Source organism: Triticum dicoccoides, chromosome 1B, assembly GCF_002162155.2.
Source record: "Triticum dicoccoides isolate Atlit2015 ecotype Zavitan chromosome 1B, WEW_v2.0, whole genome shotgun sequence".
In the NCBI taxonomy this organism is placed as follows: domain Eukaryota; kingdom Viridiplantae; phylum Streptophyta; class Magnoliopsida; order Poales; family Poaceae; genus Triticum; species Triticum dicoccoides.
The window spans coordinates 450,338,363-450,347,935 of record NC_041381.1 but is presented as its reverse complement, the minus strand read 5'-3'; positions in this window follow the sequence as shown (position 1 = coordinate 450,347,935).

Here is a 9,573-nt window from a genome sequence, read left to right as displayed (position 1 = left end):
CGGTCGCCAGGGGGCTATCGCTACCTCTACGTCGCCGTGGACAAGTTCACCAAGTGGGCTGAAGTGGAAGCCGTCCGTACCATCCCCGCAGGGTCTGCGGTCAAGTTTATCAAGGGCATCGTGAGCCGGTTCGGGGTGCCGAACCGCATCATCACCGACAACGGTTCGCAGTTCACCAGTAACCTCTTCAAAACATACTGTGCTAACCTTGGAACGCAGATATGCTACGCTTCGGTGGCGCACCCCCGGAGCAACGGTCAGGCCGAGCGGGCCAACGCGAAGGTCCTGAGAGGCCTCAAGACCAGGACATTCAAGAAGAAGTTGGAGGCTTGCGGCCTTGGCTGGTACGACGAGCTTCAGGCCGTGCTGTGGTCCATCCGCACAACCGCGACCAAGCCAACTGGCGAGACCCCATTCTTCCTGGTCTACGGAGCTGAAGCGGTCCTCCCTCACGAGGTCATACGTCGATGAGGCGCAGCAGGACGCCATGCGGGGGACAGACCTCGTGCTGGGGGAGGAGCGTCGACGGGAGGCCGCGCTCCGAGCGGCAAGATACCAGCAAGCACTACGGCGATACCATTGCCGCAACATCCGCCCCAGGACTCTTGTGGTAGGGGACCTCGTGCTCAGGCGGGTTCTCTCCAGGGAGGGACTGCATAAGCTCTCTCCCATGTGGGAGGGCCCGTTCAAGGTTGTTCATGTTTCCAGGCCTGGCTCCGCGTGCTTGGAGACTCGGGAGGGGGTACCCGTCCAAAACGCGTGGAACATTCAGCACCTCCAGAGGTTTTACCCCTAAAAGGCCCAGAGCCTGTGAATAAGGCGAACGCCTGTGAAGACGTTGCATTTTGGAAAAGGCCCAGAGCTTGTGAAGAAGGCAAACTCCTGTGAAGAGGTTGCGTTTTGGAAAAGGCCCAGAGCCTATGAAGAAGGCAAACGCCTGTGAAGACATTACGTTTTGGAAAAGGCCCAGAGCCTGTGAAGAAGGCAAACGCCTGTGAAGATGTTGCGTTTTGGAAAAGGCCCAGAGCCTGTGAAGAAGGCAAACGCCTGTGAAGATGCTGCGTTTTGGAAAAGGCCCAGAGCCTATGAAGAAGGCAAACGCCTGTGAAGATGCTGCATTTTGGAAAAGGCCCAGAGCCTGTGAAGAAGGCAAATGCCTGTGAAGATGTTGAGTTTTGGAAAAGGCCCAGAGCCTGTGAAGAAGGCGAATGCATGTGAGGTTTATTCTCCCAAGAAAGGCCCAGAGCCCGTGAAGAAGGCCAATGCCTGTGAAGCTCGCCGCCCGTGACACTCTCACGTAATAATGAGTGGGGCTGTACACGCCCCGGAGTCTCAGGAGCGCCGGCCTCAGGCCCTGGGGCTCCATCCCACGCCCAGTGGCAGCACTTAGCTCCGCGCTGGTGAGAAGACGTTGAAGACTAGATTAGGTGCCGGACGCGGCTTTTCTCATTTGCTTTCCGCAGTTGGCTTGTTCGTCCCCATTCGAGGTTTTGCTAAAGTTGTTGTCGCCTTTGGTTTGTGACTCTTTGCTTTTCTCGCTCTCCTGCCTCGATTTCTCTCGCGCAAGTCTCGCGAGGGATCAACGTGGGCGCCCTCATGAGTGTTTTCAGCCCTTGTCGTTCGAGGCTTCCCAACCCGGGTCCACTACAGGAGCACCCCTCCAGTCCGTGCCCCACAGGCACCGCGACGCGAACACAGGGCCTGGGTCTATTGCCTCTATGGCTGAGGCCGGAAACTACCTCTCCAGACTAACCCTCGCAGGACATGGAACGTTCGACGGAGCCTCAGCCTAGGGAAGCAAGGGCCATGACAATCCCTCCCCCCGAGATAAGTAATTTCTGTGCGCAGGCGCGCGGCACAAAGGCACGATATTAGGATAGCGGAAGCAGTACGATAATTAAACATCAATAGTCCAAGCACACCCTCGCAGGGCCCTACACTACTATCTTTTTGTGCAGGGAAAGGGAAAAAGAACAAAACAGGCGTGACTCGCCCGACACCAGCTCGCGGGAGAGACTTGAACTGCCTCCGGAGCTCAGGAGGACTCCGTCTCGCGCTTCACCAGGGCGCGGCGGCGGGCAGACCCGCTACCTCCCTCCAGGTGGGCGCGACGGCGCGGGGGCTGATTGCGGCCACCACTGGAGGAGCCGCTGCCCGAAGAAGAGCCGTCGAAGCCCGATGAACCTCGATCACCACCGGCCGCTCGCGCGCTGTCGTCTTCGTCGTCGCCGGAGCTGGACCCACGGCCGCGGTCGTCATTCTCAGGGAAACACCCGGCGCGGCGACCATCTTCCCCAAACACCCTCACATAGAGGGTGGCATCGCCATCGAACTTGAAGTGCAGGGTGCATCGCCGGATCAGACCACGCACGCGGCCAAACGTTTGCTAGCCGCGGGTCAGGGCCAAGCTCCCGGCTGCAGAAACCTCCAGCAAGGCCCAGGAGGCTCGACCGCAACAACCGTCTGCCTGAAGCCAGAAGCCGCCCGGGGCGCCAGCCGAAAGCTCACCAAGGAGGAAGCAAGGAAGTTGGAACCGGGTGCGGGCCGGTTCCGCCGCCCACACGACAAACTCCAGTAGTACCTCTGCCGAGTGGGAGCGTGGCCTAGGGGGTCGTACGGCCGCAGCGCGTCCCCCAACGGCGGCCGGTCGACCTTCACCACGTGGAAGATCGCTTCCGCAACCGCAGGGAGCCACCATGGGAGTCGCAGGGTGTTTGCAGGGACGGCCTCGACCACGCTTGGGTGGAGGAGAGTCAAGCTCTACCCAGCGGGCCTTCCCTTTCTCCGCGGCCGAGAACCTCTTTGGCGGAGCCATGAAGAAGGAAGAGAAGTGTGAGGGGATGGACCGGAAGGGCAGGCGCCTCCCCGTACTTATAGCCAGAGGAGGCCAATCGCCGGCCTCCACGATCACAGGTAATCATGACCTGCCATGTATGCAGGGACTTGTCAACTCACGCAGTTGCTGAGGCGTCATGGGGGAGCGGAGCCGCCCACGTCCAATCAACCGCCACGCGGTGCTCTAGGCCGCAGGCTGTTAGGGCCCGCGACGCTTCGCACTTGCCCCTTCGCCTCTCTGCTCAGCCAAGTCCGGGCGTGCCTTGGGCCTGGGGGCTACTATCGGCATTCTGGAAATGGGGGTCCCCAGACTTGCCTGCCTGCGGCCTACGGTGTGGCTCAAGGGGCAGCCCAGCATGGCCCATCTCCATCAGCACGAGCTCAAGACCCTCACGAGGGGTCAAGCCTCGCGGGGCGGACGACAGGAGGCCTCCTTAGGCACGGCCTCGTCAGGCTGGCTCATGAGGAGGCGGAGAGATCAAGGCGGGGTACCTCGCGAGGTGCCCATGACGCAAGCCATGACGACCAAGGGCGCCAGGCGGGCGCCAGCCCGCGCAGTGTCCTTCCTTCCTCTTTGGTACAAAGGGAGCAAGCGGAGGCGAGAGCATCAAGCAAAGGCATCCATATCGGTGCAACAAGACCAAGACCAGCAGAACGGCGGGATGGAGGTCATCGTGGAGCCCAAGCTGGCGTCACCTCCAGAGCCTTTAGCAGGCGAGGACCAACTTTAGTCAGGATAAGTGTACTAGATGTTCCCCTTCAAAATGGCCAATTGTTGGCGCCCTTCCCGCTCAATATTTGGGAAGAGGCCCAGGGCCTTTGCCTATAAATAGGACTAGCCACCACAAGATAGGACAAGAGAATCCTCACCAGGAAACCAGTAGAGAGAGCGACTGAACTCCCCCGAGCAGTTCATCGCACCAGCCAAGAATAGACCCTCGCGAGGCTGTTCTTCCTTGTATTGTTCGTCATTAGCCCAAGAGGCAATCCACCACACCACACACCGGAGTAGGGTATTACACCACAATGGTGGCCCGAACTAGTATAAACTCCGTGTCTCTTGTGTTGTTCCTTTGATTGCTTAGATCGTAGCAAGGCGGTGAGGTGTAGGTAGGAGAGGGTGAAATCTCCGCGCGCACCCCAGTGTTCGAACCTAGAGGGTCTGCCGGAACTCGAAATCCGACAGTTTGCAGCCAATGTCTATTACTCTTTTCAATTTTATACACAATTGTCTTAGCGTATCATTGCACCTTACAAGGTTCAAAAGAGAGGAGTGATGTTCCTTTGATCTTTACCCGTAATCTAGTTCCGTGCTAGACTTGCCCACACAATGTTACAATTGCCTATTTGTCTGTTCTCAGTTGTTTTGTGATATGAATGATGTCATACTATGCTTACCGTATTATAAACGTCGTCTCTTTATCCTTAGCCCTCAATACAATGTGAAGAAATAGACAATACATTAGCGATGGTACATGGTCATATGTTTGGAACCTGGTTTTATTATGTACTTTGCAATAAAATACAACTAATATTTTACATGGGTTCACCAGAATAAGTTCTGTATATAGACCAAAGCTATTTTGTTTGGTTTTGCTGCCTCCTAAATATCTTATGTTCTGGTACTACTAATGTAAAACCTCAACTTTTCAGTGAGCTATGGAAAAAATGGTGGAACCGCCACCTTCTGAAGGTGGCGAGGCAACTATAACCGCAATGTCAGCTCTTGCTGCAGTGGGTCAGTACCTGTCCACTAACAGTGCCAAAAGCACGTTCCTGCGTAATACTGGGTTGGTTGTTAAGGCAATATCATCCAAACTGCCTCATGATCAAGATATGCAAGCTCAAAGCAATGTTGTATCTGCGCTCCAGACACAAGTCCATTCCCTAACAGAGGCCCTTTGTGAAACAAGGAGAAACATTGCTCAATGTCGCCAAGATATGCATGGTTTTGAAACCAGACTATCAGACATTTGCTATGTTGTTCAGGAGCCTAGGGGAAATGAAGGCGAGGGTTATGGTGCTCCATCGGACAATACAACATGAAAACGTAACAGTCAGGTCAAATGAACTGAGCTTCTGAACTTCTGGTGGTGCATTTATCTGCTAGACTGTTAAGTTTTATGCCAACCTTCCTTTTGTTATATAGTTGTAATTTGTTTTGGTGCGATACAAATTTTTTTCTTAACGTGCAGCCACCGGCTGAAGAAAACAGCAAGCCATTTTTGTATAGTGTAGGGTGTTCCCTATATTTGCACTAGTGGCGATCTTTGATGCCGAGTGGATGTAATCTGTGCAGTCGCCTTAATATCCTAGCGTTAGTTTCGGCCTTATTTATTTCCTAGTCTTCTTTTTCCCTGGTTTGCTAGTGGCCGCAACTACCATGCGCCATATACGGGCCGTAGGATCCATGGGTCTCCTACGGTCCATCGATAAATGGGCCTGTAATCGGTGGGCCTCGGGCCGTCGATAAATGGGGCTGTAATCGGTGGGCCTCGGGCCGTCGGATAAATGGGTCTACATGGGTCGTAATCGGGCGTAATTGGTATTGGCCCAGCACGGTAATGGGCCGTTAACAGGCCGTAGGACTGCAAAGGCTTAATTCTTTCACAGGCATAGTGGGTCGTTAATGGGCCAGAATATAGGACGGGTTGGAAACGGTGCAACGGGTTAATAGGCCAGAAACGGGCCGACTCTTGCCATTGGCCGAATTTGGCCCATTAGGGTAACAGGCCAGTAACGGGCCGACTCTTGCCATGGGCCGAATTTGGCCCATTAGAGGAACATGCCAGTAACGGGCCGACTCTTGCCATCGGCCGAATTTGGCCCATTAGGGGAACAAGCCAGTAACGGGTAAATATTTTTGGTATTTTTATGATATAGATTAGAAAAGTAAAGATGCAAATAAAAGTAGATTGAAAGCTTATATGATAAGAGATAGACCCAGGGGCCATAGGTTTCACTAGTGGCTTCTCTCAAGATAGCATAAGTATAACGGTGAGTGAACAAATTACTGTCGAGCAATTGATAGAAAATCGAATAATTATGAGATTATCTAGGCATGATCATGTATATAGGCATCCTGTTCATGACAAGTAGACCGACTCCTGCCTGCATCTACTACTATTACTCCACACATCAACTGCTATCCACCATGAATCTAGAGTATTAAGTTCATAAAGAACAGAGTAACGCATTAAGAAAGATGACATGATGTATAGGGATAAACTCATGCAATATGATATAAACCTTATCTTTTTATCCTCGATGGCAATAATACAATACGTGCCTTGCTGCCCCTGCTGTCACTGGGAAAGGACACCGCAAGATTGAACCCAAAGCTAAGCACTTCTCCCATTTTAAGAAAGATCAATCTAGTTGGCCAAACCAAACTGATAATTCGAAGAGACTTGCAAAGATAACTTAATCACACATAAAATAATTCAGAGGAGATTCAAATATTTCTCATAAATAAACTTGATCATAAACCCACAATTCATCGGATCTCGACAAACACACCGCAAAGAGAGGTACATCGAATAGATCTCCAAGAAGATCATGGAGAACTTTGTATTGAGATTCAAAGAGAGAGAAGAAGCCATCTAGCTAATAATTATGGACCCAAAGGTTGATGTCTATTACGCAACCTTCTTCTTGTAGACGTTGTTGGGCCTTCAAGTGCAGAGGTTTGTAGGATTGTAGCAAATTCCCCTCAAGTGGATGACCTAAGGTTTATCAATCCGTGGGAGGCGTAGGATGAAGATGGTCTCTCTCAAGCAACCCTGCAACCAAATAACAAAGAGTCCCTTGTGCCCCTAACACACCCAATACAATGGCAAATTGTATAGGTGCACTAGTTCGGCAAAGAGATGGTGATACAAGTGCAATATGGATGGTAGATATGGATATTTGTAATCTGAAATTATAAAAACAGCAAGGTAACTAATGATAAAAGTGAGCGTAAACGGTATTGCAATGGTAGGAAACAAGGCCTAAGGTTCATACTTTCACTACTGCAAGTTCTCTCAACAATAATAACATAATTGGATCATATAACTATCCCTCAACATGCAACAAAGAGTCACTCCAAAGCCAGTAATAGTGGAGAACAAACGAAGAGATTATGGTAGGGTATGAAACCACCTCAATGTTATCCTTTCTGTTCTATCTATTCAAGAGTCGAATACAATAAATTGTTTCCACGTTAAAAGAGTAATGTTCAGAAAAAGGGTAATCATAATCATGACAAGTTTTATAAATATAATTATCACTACTTTTTATAGCATACGTTTCATCAGAATAATCATCATAAGTAGCAACTTCGTTCTCATCATAATCGATTGAAACCTCTTCCAAGATAGTGGAATCATCACTAAATAAAGTTGACACTCTTCCAAATCCACTTTCATATTCATCACAATAAGATTCAACATCCTCCAAAATAGTGGGATCGCTACTTCCTAAAGTTGACACTCTTCCAAACCCACTTTCATCAATATAATCATCATAGGTAAGAGGCATGCTATCATCATAACAACTCTGCATATCAAAACTTGGGATGCTAAAAATATCATCTTCATTAAACATAGCATCCCCAAGCTTAGGACAAACATTAATATCAGCAAATATATTCTCAAATATTTCATCCTTATCAAACATAGCTTCCCCAAGCTTGGGCCTTTTCATATCATAAGCATAATCACTCTCATCATTAATAGTATGGATAGCACCAATAGTATAGCAATTATCATCATCACAATAAGTAGTAGGAGCAACATCATTTGGCAGAGGTACCTTTCTACCTTTGTTGCTCCTTCTTTTCCTTTTCTTTTTCACATTATGTGTGGGTTCAACCTTCTTCTTTGAGCTCTTTATTGATGAGATTGGTTGAATAGAAGGCTCCTCCTTGTTACCTAATTCATCACAAGAAATAATAGGAGGATAATGGGAAGTCTCTTCCCTTTCATTAGTATTCTCTTCATCTTCTATTTGCTTTCTTTTCTTTATGTAATTGGCAATATAAGGATTTTCAATGCAATTCACCACACAATACATATAAATATTCTCTAGATCAAAATCAAGAAATCTATCAAGATTAGATTTTGGAATACCCTCAGTTATACATTTCATTTCTTCATACCCCAAAAGAAGACTAAGCTCTTTATGATGCTCAAGGGTAATCAAGTTATCACAATTTTTGGACATGATTTGATCATGAAACAGTTTGCATTGGAGATTTAAATGACCACGTTCATTGCAAAGTTCACAAGGAGCGCGAAAAATATTGAATCTTTCAGCACAAACATCTAGCCTTTCCTGCAACAATTTAGTTTCTAAACGCTTATGCCTCTTGCAATATCTATCTTCTCTATTTGGTATGTCCATGCAAACCGAATGCTCTCCACAAAAATTGACATGCTTATAAGAGATATTTTCATCATAACTAGTGCAATCATCATTAGTACTATGGATATTCAAGGAGTTCATACTAACAACATTGCAATCATGCTCATCATTCAAAGATTTAGTATCAAACATTTTATAGACTTCTTCTTCTAGCACTTGAGCACAATTTTCCTTTTCATCATACTCACGAAAGATATTAAAAAGATGAAGCGTATGAGACAAATTCAAATCCATTTTTTGTAGTTTTCTTTTATAAACTAAACTAGTGATAAAACAAGAAACAAAAAGATTCAATTGCAACATCTAAAGATATACCTTGAAGCACTCACCTCCCCGGTAGGAAACAAGGCCTAAGGTTCATACTTTCACTAGTGCAAGTTCTCTCAACAATAATAACATAATTGGATCATATAACTATCCCTCCACATGCAACAAAGAGTCACTCCAAAGCCACTAATAGCGGAGAACAAATGAAGAGATTATGGTAGGGTACAAAACCACCTCAAAGTTATCCTTTCTGTTCTATCTATTCAAGACTTCATAGTAAAATAACATGAAGCTATTCTTTCCGTTCAATCTATCATAGAGTTCATACTAGAATAACACCTTAAGACACAAATCAACCAAAACCCTAATGTCACCTAGATACTCCATTGTCACCTCAAGTATCCGTGGGCATGATTATACGATATGCATGACACAATCTCAGATTCATCTATTCAACCAACACAAAGTACTTCAAAGAGTGCCCCAAAGTTTTTACCGGAGAGTCAAGACGAAAACGTGTGCCAACCCCTATGCATAGGTTCATGGGTGCAACCCGCAAGTTGATCACCAAAACATACATCAAGTGGATCGCGTGAATATCCCAATGTCACCACAAATAAGCACGACAAGACATACATCAAGTGTTCTCAAATCCTTAAAGACTCAATCCGACAAGATAACTTCAAAGGGAAAACTCAATCCATTACAAGAGAGTAGAGGGGGAGGAACATCATAAGATCCAACTATAATAGAAAAGCTCGCGATACATCAAGATCGTGCTATAGAGAGAACATGAGAGAGAGAGAGAGAGATCAAACACATAGCTACTGGTACATACCCTCAGCCCCGAGGGCGAACTACTCCCTCCTCGTCATGGAGAGCGCCGGGAGATGAAGATGGCCACCGGTGAGGGATTCCCCCTCCGGCAGGGTGCCGGAACGGGCTCCTGAGAGGTTTTTGGTGGCTACAGAGGCTTGCGGCGGAGGAACTCCCGATCTATTGTTCACTCTGAAGGTTTTAGGGTATATGGCAATATATAGGCGAAAGAAGTCAGTAGGGGGAGCC